Here is a 14360-nt window from a genome sequence, read left to right as displayed (position 1 = left end):
ACCGGCACGATCGCCTGACGAATTCGGGAAGGAGCTTGCCTGCATTATGCTTGATGCAAAGCCAAAAAACAGTGTTTCATTTCCAGAAGGATTAAACTTGCGCATAAATTCAAAGCCAGTTATTCAGTTATTGATAAATAACTGAAGAGTTTTAAGAAAAATGTACATGGTGGCACGCTGGGCTTATTGCATTGATCCTACTCCATTGCAGACTTGGTGATGTGACACCCATTATAATGTGGGTTTTAATTTCCTTGGATAAAAGGATTATCCCGAGATAAAGTAGGCTGGGAAGCAGCTTTACATTTGGAACTGCCTTTTTTCCCTCAGGCCCAATTAACAGTTTTCAAAACAAGTTAAGGACATGCCAAGAGAATTTTTTCTAAACTGAAATTTTCTAAAATACCAGCCTCAGTTATGAAAATGGTGCTCTTGCTATAGCGAGCTTTTGAAATAAACAGAGTGAAGACAGCATTTTCCCCTCTCCTTAAAATCAGTTCTCCAATAGATGAACTCACGATTAGAGCTCAGCATTACCACTGAATCAGTTTGTGCTACTCTTCTATGTATCTGTTTATTAGCATTTAATTATGGTTAAGATACCTAACTTTGTTAAGATACCTTATCTTGACATTATGGACCTCAACTTCTCATTTCAAATGGTTTTGGTGGCACTGATAGGTTTCTGCTTGTTTTTTTCCTTTGTTGCAGCGGACTGGGAAAGGCCATCAAATGCAATCAGCATCCACTGTGCCACGTTACACGAATAACTGGTCCCCGCTCCCGACAGCTCACAGCCGAGGATTGAGGGAGGACAGGCAGCAGAACAAGAGCTTTGAGCTGTACCGACCTTCACTGCTTGGATGGATAAGAGGCACTGCTAAACCCGCCAAGGCAAATTCCTTCCCGTACAGTCAGATAAAAGAAAAAGCAACTTGCACTAAAACTTTTAATAAAGCCAGTTGGCCATACAAAGAAACCAAAGCAGCGCATCCCTGATGCACGACAACAACAGGACAAAACATCTCAGCTGAAAAATGTCCCAGAGACGCTTTCCAACAGAACCTCTTCTAATGTGCCATCCAAGTCCACGCTACCTTAAACAGGTTGAGGTGGATTTTTAGCACATGGCCCAATCTTAGACAACAATAAAATAGCAGCCAGCAAGTTTAGACTTGCCTTTTTTTTTAACCTCATCGGGGATTTTTTTTTAACCTCACTGGGTTTATCGCATGACCTCAACTCCCTCCTTTCAAATACTGTTTCACATGTTGCAAATGAGGGACAGAAGAAACAGTACAAAAACCATTTAACAGCTATCTTTGAGTTTCTCTTAGGTGGGAATATAGATTCGGCTGGCTTGATATATAGAAAGTATATGCAAGTACACCACAACTCTGAGGAAACTGCGAAACAGCAGTTTTGGCTATCTTAAAACAAACAAACAAAACCCCTGCAAAAACACGCACCAAAACTCCAAAAAAAAAGAATTAAAGACAGGTGACCTCTTTCTGAACGTTAACAGCAAAGTGTCTGCAATAGCTGGCAAAACTCTGCCTAACATCTCTTCCCTACCCCAAGGAGAGCTGCCCTTCGCTGAGTGGGGGTTACTGGGTCCTTGACACAAGCAGCGTTTCTTTTAAAATTACCACTGCATTGCAACATCAGGTAGCCCATGCAACTTTTCTGACTTAAAGACATCAGACGACATCAAGCTATGCCTGCACAACTAGACCTGATGGCGAGCACCCAGTATGCTTTATTTCACCCAAGCGTGTTAGGGCGTTCCCGTGCATTCCCATGCCGTGCTGTATTTTACCTTGAATACGTTCTCCCCTGTCATGGTGCTCATTGCCTCTTCTTAACTCAGAAGCTGAGTCCATATCTGGGGATCTCTCAGATGTGAAAACCGACATGGACTGAGGAATACGTGTCCATGTGAGTATATGCACTGCGCATGTGTGCAAACACACATATAAATTCATACAGATAGGCACTGAGCTTGGTTCAGCTAAACATGATAGAGAATCAAGTATCAGGAAGACACCACTGCTGCTGTTACCTGGGATTGAGGGAGCTGCGACTCCGTCTCTCCTGGAGGTACGTTTCTACAGTTACCTGGCATGAAGGAAAGCTATCCTCAGCTTTACAGGGTCATCCCATCCTCCATAATAACAGGATAATCTACGTAATATGGTGGAACTAAAATTATGAGAGGCCCGTTGCTATGCTGCACTTTTGTGAGAGCATACTTCCCTTTCTATAACCTTAACTGCAGGTATTCTACCGTTAAGTCCAGTTCTTGGAAGATATTTTGCATAAAAACTATCAGTGACTGACAGCAGAAAGGAGAATGCAAGGCATTGCAAAATGGCTCCTGTACTTTAAAAGGATGGAGCTGAAGAACTGGTTGATATTAAGACATATGCGGGAAACCTTATAAAACACAAAAATACCATCTTAATTTATAAGATGAGATAGATCGCAGAGAACCTGACCACAACAGTTCTTGATCTAAACTGCAATTAGTATGGACATAAAACAAGTAAAGCACTATGATTGTATTTAGGGAAAGGAAAAAAAAAACAGTTTTAGACAGAATGCCAGTGCTGTAACGTATAAAGCACCAGCACCACTGCTCAGATCACACCCAGAGGAAGCAAGCAACCACAAGAGGACAAGAAGCTAATGACTGCCTAGGCTTTTTCTGTGTTAATCATATCGCCCTAAACGCAATGCCAACACATCAATCAACGCGGAGGCTCCACAAATACACATATGCAGTCAACAAAAACATTTCAGCAGAGCCCAAGCCCCATTTCTTCTTCGATCCCATTCCCTGGCCCCAGTGCTGTTCCCTTGACCGTCCTCCAGTGCTGCTGCTGAAGAACGTGCGTGATGAAATCTCCAGTGTATTTCTACTGCCAAGAAAGCCAAAGTCTTCCTGATGTGAGAATTATTTTAACATGCCTACTACACTACGAACAACATACGGCTCTACTTGAAACGCAGTTTAGCACTTCCAGTAGAGAAATAAGAGGCAACAGGGTTGCTACCCATGCCTTTTCCATGGGCCAAGTTAAAACATACTGAATGGTTAAGCCTAAGGATCCAAAGAGCTTTCTCAGCTTATGGAGGGAAAAGAAAGAAGCCCAAACAACACAGCGTGCATTTGAAGAAAGCCAATTGCACATTTTATGTAGAAAGAAATACAGCTCCCCAGGAAACTGAGTGCTTTTGTGAGACCAGGAGCAGTAGGGTCAAACTCTGCTCCCTTGGAGAGGGCACGATGCTGGTTTGCCTGGGTAACTTACCCAGGCTGCTTCAGCGCTGATACAGATTTAAAAAAACACAGACGACGCTATCCATCTGGACCCGTCCTCCAATGCAACCGCTTTTTCCTTGCTTGTTTTTGGTTGCCTTGGCTTCCTCATAACACTCTGTGTTTCAAAATGGGCATTAATAGCAAATTATAAACAAATCCAACATCTCCACTTATTCCTACAGTAAGTTATATATTCTTTGACAGCAAAGTGACTTGGACTTTTAAAAATTGTTGTGAAGCTTATTTTTAACTTTTGCTAAAGTTATGGTGAGTTAATAATGATCTGGGGAGCCTGAAGACTGTAGTTTCTGAAGTCAACATTGCTTATTGTCTCAAGAAAACAATTAGTCAACATTAAAAATGAAGCATTAGAGCTCCCAGGAATTGGATACTGCTCTTTGAACCATTCAAGAACACGATAAAGACAATAAGGGCTGTCTAGACCATCCCCTTACCCTTTGTAATGGATATAATAACTCAAGACATTTCCGTCAGTACACGACAATAAAAAATAGATCCCCTTCAGGAGCTCTGAATGGGGAGGAGGGAGGGATACAAACACTGAAAAATGATTCTTATTTACTGAGCCAACGGCAATAAACTCCAAGCTCCACAATCCTGTTAAAAAAAAAGAGACGGAGAGGGAGAAAGTCTTAAGCATCTAAAAATAATAACCCAAGAGGAACAGTCATAATGGAGAACCACGGAAAAAAGTTCTAATAAAAAACCTAGTCTTTAACACGGGGATCAGCCTTTTCAAACACAACACATTTAGAACATGGTGTATTACCAGAAGCAGAACTGAAGCCATTTCTTGTCTTTAAATAATGAATCACCATACTTCTCCCCAGCTATAACCCATTTGTCTGATTACATAAGGAGCCAGTATTTAACGGTCTAATCACTACAGATTCACCCACTAAAATGTAACTACTTACTGCAGGACCAAAAAGACCTTGCTACCCGGGTCTTAAGTACCTGGAGCATCATCTAAAGTTCTCATGCCTCAGAACTGCTGCATCTGGAAGGACAAATGTGCTCTGCTCAGTGAGATCCACTGCTACTAGGTAAAATGGCCAGAAAAGCAGTTTTACTAGTTTTTTTGTCTCAAGTAAAAGCAGTGATGACTGTCCTCTCAGTTTTCAGCCACGCAGGGTAAAACCAAGACTATTTCGTTAGAAAACAAAATATAATCCCTAAGCCCACCATATGTTTGGAGTTTCAGTTACATCATCATCCCTTCATTGACCCGAAAACCATCCTGCCGTACAGAGAGATCTCAATGCAGACACAGAAATACATTTGTATTAAACCATCAGATGACGGCTCCAAAACGCACAGAGAGCAACAAGCACACTCTGCTCACATGCAGGTCTGAATTTTGTTTCTGAAAAGAAAAATGTTGTTTTATTCCTAAAAGCGGGGGGCTGGGGAATCTGGACTGTGGAGCGTAAGGGATATTATTCCCCAAATATACTTCTCTTTTTGTCAGCTCCTGGGCTTAGCGTGTGATCTACTTTTTCCTTCTGCCACAGATTCTCCCTCTGACATTGCTTGTCTTTGTATGACTCAAAGCAGGCGTTCGGGGACTCTCTTCACTGACAGCAGGAAATGCAATCTTCAATCATGCAAGTGAGAATAGAAGAATCTTCCACAAAGCTGAGTTTCACGGCGCTTCTTCAGAAAAGAGTATTTCCTTAAAAAGGCTGGCATAAGTGCAAAGAAGATTAAAATTACATTCAATTCATATTTGAAACATCAACCTTGATCATATCCTTACATTGAGGTGCTCAAGTGCCCTGACTGCACAATTGCTGATATTTTCTAACAGTGAGCAATAGCTCTAATCCCAGTGTTAAAAGCAAACAGGCATTATAAATATATAATGAAGCATTAGAAGAGCTTCTAGCTGGTCTTTCTGTTGATTTAAACATTACCCTTTGTTTTGCAATTCAGAGGGTACCATAATGCAAGTGTAAGTAGCTGGCAGAGGATTAAATCTATCGCTTCAGGTCATAAAAACAGCATGGAAAAGGCGAAATGAAGGAAGAGAGCAATTATTGGCCCGGGTGTTCATTTTCTGTTCCTCTGTCTCGCTTCACTCATTGCCACACCTCAGTCTGCTCCAGCCATCTCCACCTGAGCAGCTCATCAGCTTAAACCTGTGACTTATACTTATTTTTCTCATCATTCTTTCTGTGGTTTCTGAGACATTGTCATTCTTACCATAACTCGGACCTGCGATCTGTGGGTTTACCTCCCCCTTCCTCACAACTTTACCAGGCTGCGAAATGTCTCTCTCTGGTCTCCATCTTGTGTCTCCGGTCCTATGAATTTCTCTTTCTTTTAGCTGTCCTGATGTGTATGCCAGTTCAGACCATGCTGAAATCCTAAGAGATGAATACCGTTGGTCATTCTGAAGATGATGCCCCTTCTTTGGGGTAGCCTTTGGTACACATTTTGAAGCGAGTCAGATTTAAGCTTTTGCTCAGACGACTTCTTCTCTCTTCCTCCTCAGAAACCTTTCAAAAGTGTTATTCTCCCACGTGATTCTGAGCTGGGTAAAGCTCACTCTGAAATACTCACAAAACCAACAAGCCATCTGCACTATAAAATCTCAATACAATATTTATTTCTACCTTAGTGACTACGTGACCATAGCAAAGGGAACTGAAAGAAAAGCCAATGGAGAACAATGACATTTATTTTATATTTATGTGTGTATATATATGTGTGTGTGTGTGTGTGTGTGTGTATGTACACATGTAAGTTGTTTCTTCTTCTTATCCCTCACTTGTTGCTTCCTATTAGCAGTTTGAAAACTAGAGAAAATCATTTCTTACAATGCATTTTCAACATGCCTAATGCAGTGTTTTTTTATCCTCAAATCCCTGAACTATTTTCAAGAAAGTAGTGAATGTTAACTAAGGAAACTGATTTCATGCATGCTTTAGAGCAACCTACATGTGAAACCTCTATAAGGTCCAGCAGCTCCAGCAAAATGGTTTGGGTCCCGCAAGTCAAAAAAGATGATCCTACACTATGTGCACCATCCCAATAGACAACATTAAATGAAATTAAGTTAGGATATTAGCATCTCCATTTCCTCAAGGTAACCTAATACAGGCCATATGCTATACTCATTTTGACATCATGTCACTTCAGTCCCAAACACTGCTGTTTATTTTTTTGGTCCACCATCTATGGGTAGAGCATCCCCACCAAGTATGCAATGGCAGACCAACACGCCTCAAAGGCAAAAATGGGGCATTTAATAAAAGCAGCACTCAAAAAGCAGCCCTACAGCTACTAGTGGATCTGCTGGTTAATATAAATATTTGACCTAAAAGCAGCTTTGAAAAGGCACTTTTCCAGCCACATGAAAGAGTGTTAATGATTAATGGGCTTCTGATTAACGGGCTCTTATGAAGAGGGGAGGAGGAACAGGTGTAACAAAAAGATAGCAATAGTGGGAAAAGGGTTATTGGGGGTGGGAGCAAATAAAGGTCACAGAGCAGAGGAACAGCGGTCCATCCTCAGAGCTAACAAGTTTAGCAGCTCCACCAAGGTCAATGAGGCACAGCACAGTTTGCATTTTGGGAGAAAGGCAACTTTGCTCAATCAGTACTAAGCTCCACTATGGCAAATTTCCAACTACCAAGTTGGTCCACAGAAGAAACGATTTTTTTCAGGCGCTTCTGCTGAATTTCACTTGCTGTTTGCATAGCTATGTAACGGGCAGCATTCTGCGAAACAAACGGGGAAATAGCTCTTGATGGGAGGGATGAACCCCCCAAAACCTTACCATTCCTAACACTAGGCACTACAGATTTCGAACACACATGAAAGACTTCTCGCTGAAGAAATCAAAACCAGGACATATTTTCTTCCTCTTTCTTCTAGTGAACAAGCAGATGTCATAGGACAGCCGAATGAGCCCTCTGAGACTTAATTTCCATGAAGCATGATACAAGTTGAGATGGAAAAAACAACACTTGAAGCAATCTTTAAACACAGTTTCCGATCTTGGAAATACTCTTGACGACTTGGTTTTGAAGGTTTGTCACTTGAGTGTTAGGGTATTTGTTCTTAAACAGCATGCATCAGAAAAAGCCTGAAACGCGACCACACCTTTCAGTAGTCTTGCTCATCCTGTATGATAGAACATCCCTCCTGGCTGGGGAGAGGAGGACTCCTCCTTTATGATCCTCTTAGAGAAATGACTGTCAAAATGCTGTTAACTCTTACTGCATGAGACAGGTCTACAAGGCAGCAGTACCAGAATTATTGTTGAATATTCTCATATCTGTTGAATGTTTTCACAGAATCACAGAAGGGTTGAGGCTGGAAGGGACCTCAGGAGACCATCTAGTCCAACTCCCCTGCTCAAGCAGGGTCACCTAGAGCACATTTCCAAGGATTTTGTCCAGATGGCTTTTGAACATCTCCAAGGAAGGAGACTCCACAAAGCTCTCCTTATCTCCTTTTTTGAAGTTTCCTCTTGATGAGCCTAACAAGCGCTTAAAATTTCACAGTCACATGCCTCGAGCTCTGAGGACAAGCACAGAAAAGAAGGCACGTATAAATTGTTCCAGTAATGCTACAAGAATGTAGGTGACAGACTGCGTGGCTTTCAAGCAGGAAGGTATATTTTAACTATGTGATCAAGGACTGATTTTATTACCAGAATTTGATATTCTGCACTATTTATACGGACTGCAGAAGAAAGTAATCAGCCCTAATGCAATCATCTCAGCACAACAATCCTTTAGGAACTACTGCAGCAAGGAAGTTCACACGATTGTTTTGTTTTTAATGCCCAAATCAGTCCAGTTATTTGGAACAGAAATACCAGTCCACAAGGCCAGTGACCACCTTTAGAGTTTCTAAAATAGAAATTAAGTAAGCCTTTAGTAGTCAATAGTCCTCCATTTTATTCCTAATGCCTTTACTTTTGCGGTCATGGATTATCCAGCCCTTGTTCTAAAAATTCTAGACATAGTATGAGAATCATATCAAACAGAAAGCTCTTAACACACTAAGTGTGAGAACAGTGTGCAAGATTACGTATCTGTTAAATAAGCTTAAAAAGAAACTGGACTAAAAGTGGATTTCATCTTGATCAACTTGTCCTGAACTATAATCTGGTTTCCAGGAATGCTACTGGTACTTTCCTTTTCTTAAGAAAAAGAACAAGACAATGTTCTAAATAGGCTGATGAGAAAGCCGAGATGAAGCCCACTGTGAACAGGAAAATTTTTGTATTGGTGATGAATGAATGTTTCCATAAATGCTTTTGTGACACTTTTTTTCCTTCAGAGTCAGATTTACAAGTATTTTATATGGTATTTACTGTCCATTGATGATACCTATAAAACCAGATCCATCTCCATATCATTGGACTATTTTATTAAAAACAAATTGCTTAAGAAGCAGGGAAGAATCTCACAAATCAGTTGCCTCTGTCAGGTGACAAAGACTGGACTTTTTAAAGTCATGGTTTAGAGAGGGGTCAATACAAGCTGACAACGGCTGCTCATAACCAAATTCAAACTCAGAGCAATTTTCACAGCTGCAAGATGGGCTTTGCATCTCGTTAAAACTTGGGGAAAGCTAAAGGTGATGTGAAAGACTCAAGATGAAGGCCAAGCGATCATCCAAGGTACCCAGGGAAGATTTGCACCTGAGAGCTGCCCCCTTCAGAAAAGGAAGTCTTGGCAGCAAGCGGTCCCAGCCGCCCTCCTGTCCAAAGCAATGGAAAAGCAAGTAATTCTGCTCTTCCAAGCTCTCTGCAGAGGAGGGAGAGGCTGTTCATTAATGAGAAGAAAAAACAACAGGCAAAACTAAAAGCAACGGGGCTGGCTCCCTGTCTGCAACTCCAGCTACTCTCCCGGGAGACTCCAGAAGCCTGTAGGAAATTGAAGTCCCTATTCAGATAACCTTTCTTCTTTTACCCATGTTTTAACTTCTGTTTTTCAAAGTGCCTGTAAGCACCAATGAGCTACTCGAGGAGAAAGCTTCCAGTCTGACAAAGAGATTTCTCCTGTTTTTCAGTTTTCACAGTGCATGCTTTTGAAATGACACCTCGAATCCGAGTGCTGTTTCCAGATTCATGAAAAGGCAGAAAACAACAAAACCAAATCCAAATGTGAGACAACAAACTATGCTATTACTTTCAGCAATCTTGATTAATTTAAGATGTGTATACTTTTAGCAGAGTTATGAAGTGTCAGTGTAACACCCTACACTGCTATAAAAAGTAACTGGCTCCAGTGCATTTTACTATCATTTGAAGGTTTCATCAGCACCAACAATATTTTTAAGTTACGAAAACACGTTTTTTCCTAAGCCTTGAAGTACCTGTCAGTAGTTATTTCTTGAAAAACAGCATCCTTATTATTTGTACATCTTGGAAAATCTAACAGGATAGAGTGTCTTGCCCTATCAAATATCTTAATCAATATAGCATGTTAAATATGCTAACTTTCAAGATGATGATAAGAAGCTTGTGCATAAAAATGTAATGGCTGGGAGTCTTAGGGTACCAGTTAAGAAGAACATAGCAAGAGAGAGGAGAAACCTGTAGCTTTACTTGATGACAGCACGTGGGCTGCACTGTGCTAGCTTGGGTCCTTCCCAATCAAGGACTTCATCCTTCCATACACAGCCAATTAGCTTAGTATCATCTGAAAGCTTCAACATTTCTTATATATAACTCTCTTTATTGAAGCCTGTCTGGATGTTTGTTCTTAAAAATTTAGCAAATGGAGATCTATGGAATCCGCTGATGAAAGGCTTATTACAGTTAATTAAAGCTGATTTCGCATCTGGGTTGGGTTTATTAATTCATGTTTTTAAACAGAGATGAGCTATTATATTATTAGCAAATTATAAAAAACAATTGACATGCCTTAACATAAAGAACAAAGTTAATTTGAGTAATCAGTGTGAAAGAAAGGCACAAATACACCTCCGTAGCCCTTTCAATTTTGCTTCCTCGTGCAGACTACATTTGTTTTTGCAGCCTCCCTTGATGTCTGCTTCTTGAATCTTGCCCACAGCTATGATCCATGAAAACACTGACAGAGTAACTAAACACAGATTTCAAGTTACAAAGCAAAGTTGTTCACATTTGCTAGTAAAACAATCCGTATTCCCCCGTCTGAGTAAGGTTCAAAACACCTCAGTCAACTTGTGCCTCAGATAAGCTCTAAAAATACCTTGTCCTTAGAGAGTTTTGACCAAAACAAATTATCCAGTTTAATAAGCATCATTCCCTCATTATCCTTAAGATGTTATGCCTGCCAGAGGAATCAGAAACAAAAATAGCAGTTTTCTCTTCCTCAAAACTACAGAAGCTAGCAGCTCCTAACAGAGTTCCAGCTTAGAGGAGCGCAATAGCCCAAACTCTGTGGTTTCAGAAATTAAAGCCAGAAAAGGGTTTATTAGCTCTTCAAGGATCTTAATGTGCAGCACATCTTACAGCCAACAGAACAGAGAACAATTCCACAAGTTCACCCTCAGCTCCTGCTCAGGGATTATCAGCTGTTTACCCTTTTCTCAAAGCATGGGCATTACAAATAGTAGCCGTGAAGCTTGTAAGCGATCATCGTGAATAACCCCCAGAACGAACCAAAATTTGCAAGTATTGCAAGTAACAGACTGCTGTGAAATTGCTGAATAAACACAAGAAGACTGTAACTTTCAATGAGGCTTTTCATTAAAACATCCCTGCTTGAATGCCAACCTGTATTTCTCCCAAGTATTGTTAAAAGTTCACTTAAAATTCCACATTTCAAAAATTCCCTCTTCTACTACCAGGATATTGAGGGAACCTGATGTCTTACTCATACAAAACCTTCACAGAAAGATTTGCTATAGGTGTCTTTTCTACAGACCTGATTTCATTGTCGGACTTGGGCATCTCACCCAAAACCAATACCCTCCCTGCTGCTTCCCCACCACCCCATCCTGGGCATCAACCCAGATTTGCAGATTACAAGCTACTATGTTCATCTGCTGCCGTATTTCAAAAATTCCACATTTGTTGACAAAACCAAGTCTTCACCTCCAAGCTCCCTGACTTGCTTACTTTGGCCCACCTATTACTGCTTATATTGGAAGTCACGCTAATAAAGAATCCTGTTGTATAGTTAAAAAACAACTGTATTTAACTTAGCGTGTTTAACCCAAGAAAGTACTTCCTAGTAATTTCAATATTTCATGTGTGCCACGCAAATACAGACAAACATAAATACATACACAGAAATGCACTACATAGCATAAAGCATCTAATACATTGTCAGAAAGAGAACATATTAACAGCAGATACTTAAGGTCTCACCTTACAATTATAAACACTGCCATAAAGGCATGTTATCTCCGCCACTGAGGGACAAGTCATCAGCTTGCTCCAGAAAGAGCATGGAAAATAGCGGGATGACCAAAGTCTGAGGATAAAGAATTACAGGGGAAGTGGAGAGATGCTTTTAATAGCAATGATGTCAAATGAAGTGTAAGTGGTTATCTGCATATGATTTAAATGCTCACAGGAGGAGTGGAAAGAGAGCTAGATAAATACTGGCCACCATCAGCTTTGCCCTCCTTAAAGACAGGGGATGCCCACAGCCAATTTTAAGAATTAAATATCATTTGAAGAGATGACAATTATTTTTGCAGCAAAGCTGAATAACACAATAAGCAACAAATATGTAGATATTTTCCTAAATCTGAAATGAATTTCATCTTTCCTGAAAAACAGTAATCATTAAAGATTTTTGTGTAAGACATCACTAAGGTAATAGTGATAAAAAAGAACTCTTAGAAATAAGTACTTTCATTTAGAACAGATTGCTAAATGCCCAGCTATCATTTTGTTCACTTGCTTTTTTCCACAAGGCCGATGATTTCACAAAATACAGCTTCTTGCTGGACACCAGCTATGCACAGATTGCTTAGTTACAACTCCTCTGTATCCTCCTTTTATTATTTATATGCTTATACTGCGTTAGCAGCTTGTGTTGCTTTTCTCATTCTTGGGAGCTTACAAGGACCCACGCTCCAAGAGTTAACAAGCTTCAGCAAAGCGTTCTTGCTCCAATACATGTGTTTAAAGTATGCAGTGAAGTGAGCAACACTCTACTCCAGCAAGCGCTTCAGTGCGATTCAACGTCTCGACTTTGATCTTGGACATTTCTGGCTTCTTCAAGAAGAGACAAGCACAGATCAATTCTCTTCCCAAACTGCTCACAGAAATGAAAGTAAACAAAAATAAAGCTCATCTCTCCTAGTAGCATATTATTAAACATAATAATGCAAGTGGGAACGAAGATGTTCTGAGAGCTCAATTAATGGACATCCCAAATCATGGCAGGAGAGCCACAGGAAACAACAGACAAGTAAAAATAAAATAAAAAAAGCACACATTTAAGAAATGACTGAGGGATTCCAAATGTACTCAAAACCTCTTCTAGAAAATGAAGCTTCTCATCTCAAGGATATATTTCACATGTGTTTTGGGCCACAGATGTGCTGCTCTATTCCAGGGATGGGGCCAGGACGCGTGGGCAGGGAAGGGCAGCCGCTGCGCGCACAGACCTGGGCCAGTCCAGCACTAACCTGAAAAGCAACAGTTCTTGAATGGAGACATCATTGCACGATATACCCAGCATGTGAAAAAATAACCAGGAGTTAAAAATATTTGTCATCTTTATTTTTAATGCTCACCATTAATTTCGTATCAGGCCTGTGATGCAAACCTTCCCAGACAGTTTTCAGATTCACTTCAGAAAAGCTGGATAATGAAGTTCTGGACATCTGAATTTTTCTTTCTCAACAGAAGTCTGAAAATCTGAAGCACTTAACCCAAAAGACTGGATATGGTATGAGAAAATGTATCTGACCTCAGGTTGCTTTTTTGTTGTTTATATGCCACACTCACAACAACAACCAAAACATGACAATAATGGAAACATTAAGACATATACTTTAAAGACACATAACCTAAGAGTCTTTGAATATTGTCAACCAGCGGTGCGGGAAAATGCACAAAATACTCCTAAGCCCAGTAGAACATGAGGAAGAAGCATCACTGTGTGACAGAGGTGGAAGTCATGTCAAAGGCATTTTCCAAATAAAGAGGTGAGGTCTTCGTCCAGATTAGTTTGAGGTTGACTTTAGAAGATGATGATACCCTTGTCTCACCAATAAACTTACTTTCTCTTCAAAGAGCCATATCAGTGCATGATTAACTTCATGAGGAAAAAGCAAACAAGCAGTTATTAATAAAAGCTGTGCCACACAACTATTGAGATAGCTGCACTGAAAACAAAGTCCAAACTAATTATGTTTTACATGAATAGTGAGAGATTCATGCCTGAGAGTCAAGTTTTTCCTGGCAAGAAGGTGCTGAAAATTGCCCCCATCAGATACCATCCTAGTCCCGAATGCAAAAACGTTGAAAACGAAGTGTCTCCGACTCCTGCCCAGCTGGCAAGGTGGTATTGTTTGAAATGGTTTAGCCTTCTGCATTTCAGCAAACAAAAATGTCTTTCTTAGGATATGTGACTTTATAATTAGGCACTGTAACAAGGACTCCGATTCAATGCCAAGAAAACAATGGACAACCCAATCCTTCCCACATGAAGGAGCTGAATGCTTTATTTATTCAGGTCACTGTAAGGCAAGCTAAGTTTAAAAGATCAGGCCTATGTTTTTCATGTAGCAAAGCCAAAAAGCACTAAATTTAAATACTGAAAACAGAAGAGACATTGTTCCAGTACTTTTTCAAGAGAGATTCTTCACCACTACTCTTTTTTCACAAGACACCTAATGAGCTAACAGGACTGAAGCCTAACTTTGTAGCAAAACATCTCTTTCCCTGCTATAAAGAATGCAGAGAAAAGAGCTGGGTGACCAAAAACTCCGTAATCTGACCTACAATTGCACAAATGCTGCAACAATGGGGAAAAGTGCTCATTCTCTCTCCTAGGTTTTGTGCATGTGGGCGCATGCATGTCTTCCATCTTAAGTGCAT

General features: G+C 40.4%; 1 protein-coding gene across 1 annotated transcript in view; it reads right to left on the bottom strand.

Annotated features, from left to right (window-relative positions):
- COMMD1 (copper metabolism domain containing 1) overlaps positions 1-14360 on the bottom strand; it is an 81802-nt gene that overhangs the window by 16841 nt on the left and 50601 nt on the right. The gene's annotated exons all lie outside the window — the stretch shown is intronic.

Source organism: Dromaius novaehollandiae, chromosome 3 (genome assembly GCF_036370855.1).
Source record: "Dromaius novaehollandiae isolate bDroNov1 chromosome 3, bDroNov1.hap1, whole genome shotgun sequence".
Lineage (NCBI taxonomy): Eukaryota > Metazoa > Chordata > Aves > Casuariiformes > Dromaiidae > Dromaius > Dromaius novaehollandiae.
This window is presented reverse-complemented; position numbering and strand designations above follow the sequence as displayed.